Source organism: Pseudophryne corroboree, chromosome 4, assembly GCF_028390025.1.
Source record: "Pseudophryne corroboree isolate aPseCor3 chromosome 4, aPseCor3.hap2, whole genome shotgun sequence".
Classification (NCBI taxonomy): domain Eukaryota; kingdom Metazoa; phylum Chordata; class Amphibia; order Anura; family Myobatrachidae; genus Pseudophryne; species Pseudophryne corroboree.
This window is the reverse complement of record NC_086447.1, coordinates 88,760,792-88,774,438: the sequence shown is the minus strand read 5'-3', so window position 1 is coordinate 88,774,438 and position 13,647 is coordinate 88,760,792.

Genomic DNA, 13,647 nt, shown 5'->3' with positions numbered 1-13,647 from the left:
TCCCTCATTCCTTCACAGAGACACTGGGCGCCATCTTCACAGCATAGCAGCAGCAGGTCTCCGGGATTGCTGGGCGAGGTCTCCCATGTAAGGCCGCCTGTAGTGTCGTGCATTTACATTACACTTAAGTATCCTACCTGTCTCTTAGACAGTATCAGTTGAGAAATTGTGTATACTGAAGATTATATTGTACAAGTAGTCTGCTATATCCTCCGGTTTTCGGACCGTGCTTTGATATACTAGTCCAGTGCAGATTTATTGTGATATAAATCCTGCATTGCATGTGACTGTGTGTGCCTGTACTGCTGTGTGGTTTCACTTTCAGTGTTTCCCAGCTATACCTATCACAATATTCTATACCCTGGGCTGGGTGCTTCTGGGTCAAGTAATATAGTTGTACACAGTGTTTATTCAGATATAAGTATATTACATCTGTCTCATAGTCACGTTAAACCCTATCTGTTTATTCCACATATTATTGTTATTGTCTGGCTGTATATCGTACTGTGTAAATCCAATTGTTTACATTGTGCAATGTCTAAAAAGGGCAGCAAATCAGCGGAAGCTCCTGCAACATGCAGAGCCTGCTCCGCGGGTTTATCAGAGGAGGAATTGTCACATGATGGTCTCTGTACTGCTTGTCATGCACCTCCCTGTCAGTCCGCAGCCCCTACACCAAGTCAGGAGCCACCATGGGCAGCATTCACTACCCTGCTGGGTACTCTGGTGGAGTGCCTTACGCCCCCTATGGGGCCGCCTGTGGCATTACCCCCACAAATTGTCCCTATGGTAAACCTGCCTTGGGCAGAAAATTTGTCTAACCAACTGCAGCAGCTAAATCGGTCTCTGGTTAGACAGAAATCTACCTCGGGTCACGTGTCCCTGGTTCCTCTAAGTGAGCTGCTTCCTCCTCTCAATCTAAAAACCTCTCTGATGTTTCTTCTGACAAGGAGGGGGAGCATACGGTCCTGTCTGACACCGATCCTGTGTTGCAGACGAAGACGCTCCCTTAATGGTAGATGTCCCTGCCTTGAAAATGGTCCTTAAGTAGATTCTCCAAATCACTGGTGAGGAGGATTCCACTGCAGTGGCAAAGAAAACTGACAAGTTTAAACAGCAGAAAGTGGTTAAAATAGTTTTACCTCATTCTGATCATTTAGTGGACATCAGACAGAAACCCTGGTACAACCCAGGGCAAAAATTCCCTGTCCCCAAAAGGGCATTAGCTCGTTATCCGCTCCCTGCAGAGCTATGTACCAAATGGGAGACTCCGCTACCGTAGGACTCTCATGTCACCCGCCTTCTGGTGTCATCCACTCTAACTGTCACTGAAGGATCCGACAGATAAAGGCATTGGGGGATGCTAGAAATCTATCTACGCCCTTACAGGGGCTGTCCACAGACCCACTATTGCTGCCTCTTGGGCTGCTAAAGGTATTGAGGCATGGGTTCAGGCGTTAGAGGAGGAGCTACCAGAGGATATCTCTGACAATGCCAGACAATACCTGTCTCATATTACCACCGCTTCTTATTATATTCAAGAGGCATCCTCTGAGGCAGGAGTGTTGGCGGCTAAGGCGTCGGCTACGTCTGTCATGGCACGCCACATTCTGTGGTTGAGGTTGTGGAAAGTGGACCTGGACTCCAAAAAGACCTTGGAGGCCCTCCCTTTCACTGGGGACATTTTGTATGGGGAAGGCCTGAATAAAATTGTGTCTGAGTTGGCAGCCACTAAGACGGCTTTCCTTCCCACATCTAACCCTTCTCAGAAGGTGAAAAGCACCACTTTTCGTTCCTTTTTACCTCAAGGGAAAGTGAAAGGTGAGTCTTACCCTAGACAGTCTCGCGTTTTCAAACCATCCAAGCCCAAGACGAAACAGTCCTGGGCATCCCTTCAGTCTGCTGCAAAACATGACAAGCCTGCTGCATGACGGGGCGGACCTCCCCCTTGGGGCCCCTGGGTGGAAGGCCAACTTCTACAGTTCGCCCAGGTCTGGCTTACGACCACTTCAGACGCTTGGGTACTGGAAGTTGTCTCTCACAGGTACACTGTCTCATTCAAGAGATGTCCCTCTCACCAGTTATTTTCAATGGCGCTCCCGTCAGATCTGTTGAAGGCACAATCTCTACAAACGGTTGTAAGTTCCCTCCTGAGTTCTGGAGTGGTTGTGTCAGTTCCTCAGCGTGGATTCAGGCATTAGAGGAGGAGCTACCAGAGGATATCACTGACAATGCCAGACAATACCTGTCTCATATTACCACTGCTTCTTATTATATTCAAGAGGCATCCTCTGAGGCAGGAGTGTTGGTGGCCAAGGCGTCAGCTACGTCTGTCCTGGCACGCCGCATTCTGTGGTTGAGGTCGTGGAAAGTGGACCTAGACTCCAAAAAGACCTGGGAGGTCCTCCCTTTCACTAGGGACATTTTGTTTGGGGAAGACCTGAATAAAATTGTGTCTGAGTTGGCAACCGCTAAGACGGCTGTCCTTCCCACATCTAACCCTTCTCAGAAGGTGAAAAGCACCACTTTTCGTTCCTTTCGACCTCAAGGTAAAGCGAAAGGTCAGTCTTACCCTAAACAGTCTCGTGTTTTCAAATCATCCAAGCCCAAGACGAAACAGTCCTGGGCATCCCGTCAGTCTGCTGCAAAACATGACAAGCCTGCTGCATGACGGGGCGGTCCTTCCCCAGTTCTGTTCAACGGCACTCCCGTCGGATCCGTTGAAGGCACAATCTCTACAAACGGTTGTAAGTTCCCTCCTGAGTACTGGAGTGGTTGTGTCGGTTCCTCAGCCTCAGAGGGGCAAAGGTTATTACTCGACCCTGTTTCTGGTCCCGAAACCCAATGGGTCCTACCGACCTATACTCCACCTCAAATCTTTGAACAAGTTTGTGAGAGTGTCCAAGTTTTGTATGGAAACGCTGTGCTCAATAGTTCTGGCTATGGAACCCGGAGACGATATTGTATCCCTGGATATACAGGATGCATCTGCATATTCCTATTGCCATCTCGCATCAGCAGTTCCTGCGGTTTGCTATTGGCAACCTTCACTACCAATTCCAGGCTCTGCCGTTTGGACTGATTATGGCTCTTCGGATCTTCACCAAGGTCACGGCCATGATGACTGCCCACATCCATCACCAGGGAATCAGAATCCTCCCATACTTGGAAGACCTACTGATTTTGGCAAGTTCACACAAAGTTCTCTTCAGTCATCTACAACTGATGGTAACTTTCCTGCAAGCCCACGGGAGACTGATAAATTAGAAAAGGTCCTCGCTGGTCCCAGCTCAGAGCATGGTGCACCTAGGGGCACTCTTGGACACACACAGCCACAGACTGTTCTTGTCTCCAGACAAGGTACTGAAACTTCAGGACAGGATAAGGCACTTCATTCGTCGACCCAGAGTGATGATACACTCAGTGATGCAAGTCTTTGGCCTGATGGTGTCGTTCTTCGACATGATCGAGTACGCTCAGTTTCATTCACACCCTCTACAACAGGTGATTCTGTTCAAGTGGGACGGCCTACCTCATTGGATCAGATCTCAAATGGTCTCTTTGACTCCGGAGGTTCGTCTGTCGCTGAACTGGTGGCTCCATGACCAGCAATTGAGCAGGGGCATGCCTTCTGAATCCCCGACTGGGTCCCACTGACAACTGACGCCAGTCTTTTGGGTTGGGGAGTGGTGTTGGAGCAATACTCGTTTCAGGGTCATTGGACCAGGGAAGAATCTCTTCTTCCGATCAATATTCTGGAGCTGAGAGCATTGTTCAATGCACTGACTCTCGCCCTGCCTCTGGTATGGAACAGGCCTGTTCAGGTACAATCAGACAATGGGGGTAATTCCAAGTTGATCGCAGCAGGATTTTTGATAGCAATTGGGCAAAACCATGTGCACTGCAGGGGAGGCAGATATAACATGTGCAGAAAGAGTTAGATTTGGGAGGGTTATTTTATTTCTGTGCAGGGTAAATACAGGCTGCTTTATTTTTACACTGCAAATTAGATTGCAGATTGAACACACCACACCCAAATCTAACTCTCTCTGCACATGTTAAATCTGCCTCCCCTGCAGTGCACATGGTTTTGCCCAATTGCTATCAAAAATCCTGCTGCGATCAACTTGGAATTACCCCCAATGCCACAACAGTGGCCTACATAAACCATCAAGGCAGCACTTGAAGACGTAGGGCAATGTTTGAAGTGTCCAAAATCCTATGTTGGGCGGGAAGCTATCTACCAGCCATATTGCCGGTGTTCATTCCGGGTGTCCTAAACTGGGAAGCGGACTTCCTCAGTCGCCAGGACATTCACTCCGGAGAGTGTGGTCTTCATCCTGAAGTCTTCCAACTCCTGGTGGACAGATGGGGTCTGCCAGACGTGTACTTCATGGCGTCTCGACACAATCACAAGGTTCTGGTCTTCGGATCAAGGACCAAGAATCCTCAGGCGGCATTCGTGGCTGCATTGGTAGTTCCGTAGAATTTCCAGCTGCCTTACATATTCCCTCCAGTGTCACTCCTGTCCAGGGTAATTCAAAAGTTCAAACAAGAAGGAGGAATGATAATTCTAGTCGCTCCAGCGTGGCCCAGAAGACATTGGTTCTCAGACCTGCAAGGTCTATTGACCGAGCGTCCCCTTCTACTTCTTTAGCATCAAGACCTCATAGTGCAGGGCCATTGCCTCTACCCAGACCTGGCCAGACTGGCTTTGACTGCGTGGTTCTTGAAGTATCACTCCTAAGGTCCAAAGGGTTTTCTGAGACTGTTATTCAGACTATGCTGAAGGCCCGCAAACCGGCCTCTGCCTGGATTTATTACAGAGTTTGGCATTCTTACTTCACCTGGTGTGCTGATAAGAATTATGACGCCTATTGATTCAGGACTTCCTGAATTCTGGCTTTTCTGCAAATAGGCTTGGTCTTCGTCTTGCCTCCCTCAAGGTTCACATATCTGCCTTATCTGTGTGGTTTCAGCGCAATATTGCTTCTATACCTGATGTCCATACGTTCATTCAGGGTGTTCTATGTATTCAGCCTCCCTATGTCCCCCCAGTGACTCCATGGGGCCTGTCAATTGTATTGAAAGCCCTTCAAGAGTCGCCCTTCAAACTTCATGAATCGGTGGACCTCAAATGGCTCCCGACCAAGGTGCTGTTCTTGCTGGCTATTGCCTCTGCAAGAAGGGTCTCGGACTTAGGCGCTTTGTCCTGTCATCCACCCTTTCTGATTTTCCACCATGACAGGGCGGTTCTCCGATCCCAGCCCGGTTACTTACCTAAGGTGGTGTCATCTTTTCACCTTAACCAAGAGATTGTGGTCCCGGCCTTTATCTCTTCGGACTTGTCTGCTAAAGAACAGTCTTAAGATGAGGTTAGGGCTCTTCGTGTCTATGGGGACAGGACTGCTTCTATAAGATGGTCTAATGCCCTTTTTGTCCTGTATGTATTCCACAAACGTGGCTGGCCTGCGAATAAGCAAACCTTGGTCAGATGGATTAGAATGGTGATTGCACACGCTTATGCGCAGGCTGGACTTCCAGGTCCTGCTGTGATTAAGGCCCATTCTACCCGGTCTGTTGGACTTTCTTGGGCGTCCCGCCGCGGCGCGTCCACAGAACAATTGTGCAAGGCGGCTACGTGGTCCTCAGTGAACACGTTTCTTAGGTTCTTTGCCTTTGATACCTTCGCCTCCCAGGATGCTTCCTTTGGACGCCGGATTCTCATATCCACTAAGGCGCGTCCCCTAACTTGATGAACTGCTTTAGGACATCCCTGATGTTTCCCTGTGGAAACCTGTGTACCCTGCTGCAGAAAAGGAGTGTTATGGTAGACTTACCATTGTTAACACTCTTTATGCGAAGTACACAGGGTTCCACAGGGCGCCCACTCTGATGCACCTAGCTTCTTTGGGCTTGTATGGCATTAGCCACTGGTACCTTCTCCTGTCGTGAGATTGTGTTCTTATGTGACTAACATCTTACTTCTCTCTTGCCTGCTTCCTGCATTGGACTGGTTACCGAAACTAAGCTCACAGTGCCTGGAGGCTGGGTTATAGAGGAGGCCCTTATGCATCCTGGGACAGCTAAAACTGCCTGTTGGTGCCTCTGTATCCAGATCCACTCTACACCCCCAATGTTTCCCTGTGGAACCCTGTGTACTTCACAGAAAGAGTGTTAACAATGGTAAGTCTACCATAACACTCCTTTTATCTCTCTGCGGATGACATCGCAGCTCAGTGCTGGGATATTACTATCTTTGAAAGGCTGCCATAAATGGAAAGCATGGTTTTGCTTTAAATTTGTGAAAAAAAGTTTTGGTTTATTAAACGGGACCACATTGTGAGCATTGAAAACAACAACAACACTTACAGTATACTGTATATGGGACTGGTAAGGGTTTTACTTGCATTTTTAAGTACTGCACTATGGGTTAGAGATGTTCCAGAAGTATTTTGTGCAAACCTGATTTAGCAGTAGAACAGATCTTTAGGTGAAGATGCTCCCAGAGCCGGCCCTAACCAATATGATGCCCTAGGCAAGATTTTGGCTGGTGCCCCCTAGCACCACCGCTGGTTCCGCCTCTGACCTTGCACCTCTTTCCCAGCACCATCACCACTCATCCATAGCAGTCCTTATCTTGGGGTTTGTACCCCCTATATTTTAAATAGGAACAGATCGTACATTTGGCGCATAGCCTGAAAAGGGGTGTGTTTTTGCTGGCAAGGGGCATGGCCACACAGTACTGCAACTTTATTCACATATGACCATGCGATAGTGTCCATAATTCATATTACATCCCACAGTAGCATCACTTTACCTTATAAACGTTACTCCTCACAGTACAGCCCCTTTTTCACATTACATCACACTGAATTGCTCCTTATTCACATTACACCACACCCTATTGCTCTTTATTCACATTAGACAACACAGTAGTGTCCTTTCTATACGCAACACCACATAGTAGAGCACCTTATACACATAATGCTACACAGTAATGCCCCTTACACATATGAGACACATTATTAATGTCCTTATAAACATAATGCACCTTACACATTATGACAACCTTTATGAATGCCCTTTTACACGTAATGTCCCTTACACATATGCCGCACATTATTAATGCCCTTATACACATAAGGACACACATAGTGCCCCCTACACATATGTTGCACATTATTAATGCATTTTTACATGACACACATAATGCTCCTTACACATATTCTGAACACAACTGTACAACCAACCTACTCACATGCACACAACACTCACACTGCCACTAACCCTGTGACCTCTGCCTCTGATTGAATACAGATGTGTCCTCATAAATCTTTCCTCAATGCTAACGTCGGGCACATTTTTTTAATGAAAATGCATCTTATTTGCATTGCTATGTGGCTAGGATGCACAAGCAGCTTCTGCTGATTAAAATGATATGCAGCATGCCTATATACTGTGTGAGACTGTGGCTGTATCTGCATATGAAATGCTACACACAGAATATAGACATGCCACATATCATTTTAATCAGCAGAAGCTGCTGATGCCCCTAATCATATCAAATGCCCTAGGCAATTGCCTAGTTTGCCTATGCCTATGGCCGGCTCTGGATGCTCCGAATATACAATCCTTAAAGTCTGCCATGGAGCTGTAAGGATGGAGTCCATATACTTTGCACTACTGTGTGCTTGGGGGTATTACACTTAATGCCAAATTCCGCCAGGAAACGTGTGACATTTATACTTCAAAACAGTCTTGATTTAGGTGGGGTGCCCTGATTTGAAGGAACTGTCACTCCACCTCAATTACCAGGGCTTTACACCTGGACAAACCATGTTCCAATTCAAGGGGTGCAAATACATACATTTTTGGAATGCAGGGTACATGCTGTCAGCGGGATCCAATCAGGAACCCAGCAGTTAGAATACAAACGCCAGAATCCCGACACTATTCGGAATGCTGACACTGGTATCCTGAATAGCTTTAACATCCTGGCACCGGTATCCCAACTTCCAAGATGCCGAACGAGAAGCCACCGAGCCGCCGGAGAGGTAAGCCGCGGGGCACGTGGGGGGATGGGTGTCAAAGGTTAGGTTTAGGCTGTGGGGGGAGGATTAGGGTTAGGCTGTGGCCCTGGGAGGTTAGGTTTAGGCTGCAAGGAGGGGGGCTTAGGGTTATGCACCACCGGGAAGGGATAGGCTGTGGGAGGGGGGAAGGTTAGTATGTGGAGAGGAGGGGTTAGGTTTAGGCAACAATGGGGAGGGTTACGGTTAGGCTGCGGGGGGGGGATGGTTAGGTTTAGGCTGTAGCGAGGGTGGGTTACGTTTAGGCACCACCAGGGGGAGTGGTTAGGGTTAGGCTGCAGGGGGAGTGGTGTTAGCTTTAGGCTGCGGGGAGGGAGTTTAAGGTTAGGGGGCCAGGGGGGGAAGGTACAGTAAGTGTACTTACCTTCCCCTGTTAGTATTCCAATCTTCGGGATGCCGTGGTCGGCATTCTAACCGCTGGCATCCCAAATGTTGCCAAACCATACCCAACCCCTGTCAGCTTTGCATTTAACCCACAAAATGCTGGACAGCTTTATTCTTACACTGCAATTTAGATTTAGGTCTGGACCCAAATCTGAATCTTTCTGCTCATTTTAAATCTGCCCCACCTGCCGTGCAGCGTGGTTTTTCCAAGGTACACAGTTACTTGCTCTTATTTAATGTATTCCTAACGCAGAATCAGGCGCTTTGTCCAGCGCCAGTTGGGAGCAGGGCCGTATTATCCATTAGGCTGACTGAGGCCTAGCGGCCCCACAGGGGCTAGGGGCACATCAACTTTTTTGCTGAGGCACTGTGTCCTGCACCCTAAGGCTACAATGACTAAAGGAACTTTGCACTCTGTGCTGTAGCAAGGCACTGTCTCCACCAGGAGCTGGTTGGCAACTTTCGGCAAGGGAGGCAGATGTAATTAAGTGACCCTGTCTTTTTATCAGTGCACTGCAATGGGAAACTGTGACAAAAAAACTGTAGGCCTGGTCTATCTAATGTTAATTTGGTTTCAATAGCCAATAAAATAAGATTGTAAAGCGCTATAAATAAATACAACACCGACCAACACCTACAAATAAATACAACACCTACCAACCCCATCTGACAGCGGTGGGCATGACGCAGGTGTGTCGGGAACTGTGATGACAGATGGAGTTCCACTGAGACCGGCGGACATGGCAGTCACACATTCTGTGCTTGCATTAGGCAGGTGCAATGTCCAATGGAGCGGCTAAAAGACAGCGGATTCCTGCTGCGGCTGGTGGGCATCTCAATAGGACGCTCATCGGCAGTGGCATTAACATACCGGCGCAATAATGCCTGCGAGCTACTCCACTGCAACCACATCTTAATCGCCTGTTCCTGGCACAGAGAAGTGCTCTGTCCTCGCTGGCTGATCTATCCCATCTCCGCCGTGTGAACGCGCATGTTGCAGTTTCAGAAACTAGATAGATAGATAGATAGATAGATAGATAGATAGATAGATTTTAATTAATTCTAATCAGTTGTAGCCTGCTGCGAGGGGGCGGAGCTTTCGGAGAGGGGGAGAGAGGATGTATGGGGAGCTGAGGGAGAGGAAGCTGATAGGAAAGGGGAGGTACATAGGAAGCAGGCTAATGTAAGTAGATTGGACAAAGGGGAGGGGGCTGACCACAAACAGAAACTAGCTGACCACTGATTGCATTGGGGGTGGGGCCGGAGCTGAGTGCAGGAGAAGTAAGTGCTAGTCCAGTGTGGAGGATGTACTATAAACACAATCAGAGGGAGTGGGCGGAGTTCTCTCTTGCTTTATTGCTTATAGTCCATGCATCAGGTGTGTGTGCAGAGTGCACTGGCGGCCCAGGGGACAGATAGCACCTCGCTCCCTGGCCCAGCCCGCCACTGTTCCCCGTGGTATGTCAGGCCCACTTGTATCAAAGTCCTTATGGTGTGTGTGCCAAACAAGCTATATATCTTGACAGTAAAAAGATTAAAGAGCTCCCGCTTTCATCAGAAGGGGTGACATAGTGGTTCAAATCTCAAATCCAGGTAGGGTAATATATATAGCAGTGTTCACTCCCTTAGTTAGGTTTCAATTACTTTCCAACTGTGTTGACACCCTTTCCTCGCCAAATAAACCATACCATTGATTGTGTATAATATATACTCTAAACAGTGAAAAATGAATAATAAAAATGGTAGATACATGCTGGTGTTTCGTGAACTCAATTTAGTTGAGATGTACTGAATGTCCCCTGACTGATGCCCCTTAAATGTCGTTGAGGGTCTTATCCTCTTTTGGAAGTAGAAGAGAACGTAAAGACTCCATTATTTTCCTTCAAGGTGGCACAGAAATTGTGTATTTATTAGTGATGAGCGGATTCGGTTTTACTCGGTTTTACTCGGTTCTCAAAACCGAATCTTTTAGTGAGTGACCGTAGTGCACTTAGTTCCACGGCACAGTTGTCCTAGACTGTGGTATCGGCGGGCAGGCTGGAATCGTGACAACAATTATAAAAGTTTTACTTATATCTATGGTAAATCTTAAATATGTTTATTTACCTCATTCTTTTCCCACACAGTCCTTGGGAGTCCTATCTTTAATAAATGGTTTATCCAAGCATTGGCCAACCTGCACTACTCAGCTTCCCCAGCATTTATTAAATTAGTATCATTATCATCATCATCATCATCAATGGTTTGTAAGGTGCCACAGTGCTCCGCAGCGCTGGTCAGTGGGGCATAGAGGACACACTTTGCAGAAACTGGGACAGTACATACAAGTTAGACAAAATAAATGCAGACATTAAAACAAAGGCTACGGAGGGTCCTGCTCTTGGGAGAGTTACATTGTAACTGACAGAGGACATACAGTATCTGAAATAAGAGGATTTTAATTACCTACAGGTAAATCCTTTTCTCGTAGTCAATAAGGAATACTGGGGACACTTAGTACGATGGGGTATAGATGGGGTCCAAAGGTGCCAGTGCACTTTAAATTTCTTCATCAGGGTGTGCTGGCTCCTCCCCTCTATGCCCACCCTCACAGCTCAGTCTAGGATAGGCCTGGCCAACCTGTGGCTCTCCAGCTGTTGTGAAACTACAAGTCCCATCATGCCTTGCCACAGTTTTGCTATTAGGGAATGCTAAAACTGTGGCAGGGCATGCTGGGATGTGTAGTTTCACTACATCTGGAGAGCCACAGGTTGGCCAGGCCTGGTCTAGGAAAACTGTGCCCGAAGGAGATGGACATACTTGAGAGGAGGAAACATGACAAGACAACTAGTGGTGAGATTATCGAACCAGCATACAGCAGAACAAACCCACAAGCAACTGCTAGTGAAACCAGAAAACAGCAACAGCTGTGTAACCAACTTCACACAAGAACAGGGCCGCAACTAGGGGGGGGGGCCCTAGGGGGGCACGTGCCCCGGGTGCTGGGATGTAGGGGGCGCTAAAGAGGCTAGTTGTGGTGCTGCACTTTGCTGGCGATACACCTGCTGGCTTCCGCTATCTCCTGTCAGGTGCCGGCAGCAGAGGCTTCTGGCGCTTCCTGGTTGCGGCTGAAGCTTTGTGCGTGTGACGTCATACGCACGCATTGAGACGCTTGTAGAGAGGATGGAGGCGGGAGTCTGACGGCCGGGAGCGAACTCCAGCGCACCCAACAATAAAGGAAGGTGCGTGCTGGGGCACTGGGGCATCACTAGTTTAAGCCTGCACGCTGCACTGAGGAGGAGGGGGGGAGAGGGGTAAGTGAACACTGCGCTGCCTTTTGCCCAATGAATGTGCACTCCTGGAAACCAGTATCCCCATTATAGCAGTATTCATCCCCTATAGTAACAAGTAGTTATGTGCACCGGACATTTTTCGGGTTTTGTGTTTTGGTTTTGGATTCGGTTCCGCGGCTGTGTTTTGGATTCGGACGCGTTTTGGCAAAACCTCACCGAAAATTTATTGTCGGATTCGGGTGTGTTTTGGATTCGGGTGTTTTTTACAAAAAACTCTAAAAAAACAGCTTAAATCATAGAATTTGGGGGTCATTTTGATCCCATAGTATTATTAACCTCAATAACCATAATTTCCACTCATTTCCAGTCTATTCTGAACACCTCACACCTCACAATATTATTTTTAGTCCTAAAATTTGCACCGAGGTCGCTGGATGGCTAAGCTAAGCGACACAAGTGGCCGACACAAACACCTGGCCCATCTAGGAGTGGCACTGCAGTGTCAGGCAGGATGGCACTTCAAAAAAATTGTCCCCAAACAGCACATGATGCAAAGAAAGATTAAAGAAAAAAGAGGTGCAAGATGGAATTGTCCTTGGGCCCTCCCACCCACCCTTATGTTGTATAAACAGGACATGCACACTTTAACGAACCCATCATTTCAGCGACAGGGTCTGCCACACGACTGTGACTGAAATGACTGGTTGGTTTGGGCCCCCACCAAAAAAAGAAGCAATCAATCTCTCCTTGCACAAACTGGCTCTACAGAGGCAAGATGTCCACCTCATCATCATCCTCCGATTCCTCACCCCTTTCACTGTGTACATCCCCCTCCTCACAGATTATTAATTCGTCCCCACTGGAATCCACCATCTCAGGTCCCTGTGTACTTTCTGGAGGCAATTGCTGCTGGTGAATGTCTCCACGGAGGAATTGATTATAATTCATTTTGATGAACATCATCTTCTCCACATTTTCTGGAAGTAACCTCGTACGCCGATTGCTGACAAGGTGAGCGGCTGCACTAAACACTTTCGGAGTACACACTGGAGGGAGGGCAACTTAGGTAGAATAAAGCCAGTTTGTGCAAGGGCCTCCAAATTGCCTCTTTTTCCTGCCAGTATACGTACGGACTGTCTGACGTGCCTACTTGGATGCGGTCACTCATATAATCCTCCACCATTCTTTCAATGGTGAGAGAATCATATGCAGTGACAGTAGACGACATGTCAGTAATCGTTGACAGGTCCTTCAGTCCGGACCAGATGTCAGCACTCTCTCTAGACTGCCCTGCATCACCGCCAGCGGGTGGGCTCGGAATTCTTAGCCTTTTCCTCGCACCCCCAGTTGCGGGAGAATGTGAAGGAGGAGCTGTTGATGGGTCACGTTCCGCTTGACTTGACAATTTTCTCACCAGCAGGTCTTTGAACCTCTGCAGACTTGTGTCTGCCGGAAAGAGAGATACAACGTAGGTTTTAAATAGAGGATCGAGCACGGTGGCCAAAATGTAGTGCTGTGATTTCAACAGATTGACCACCCGTGAATCCTGGTTAAGCGAATTAAGGGCTCCATCCACAAGTCCCACATGCCTAGCAGAATCGCTTTAGCTCCTCCTTCAATGTCTCCAGCTTCTTCTGCAAAAGCCTGATGAGGGGAATGACCTGACTCAGGCTGGCAGTGTCTGAACTGACTTCACGTTTGGCAAGTTCAAAGGGTTGCAGAACCTTGCACAACGTTGAAATCATTCTCCACTGCGCTTGAGTCAGGTGCATTCCCCCTCCTTTGCCTATATCGTGGGCAGATGTATAGGCTTGAATGGCCTTTTGCTGCTCCTCCATCCTCTGAAGCATATAGAGGGTTGAATTCCACCTCGTTACCACCTCTTGCTTCAGATGATGGCA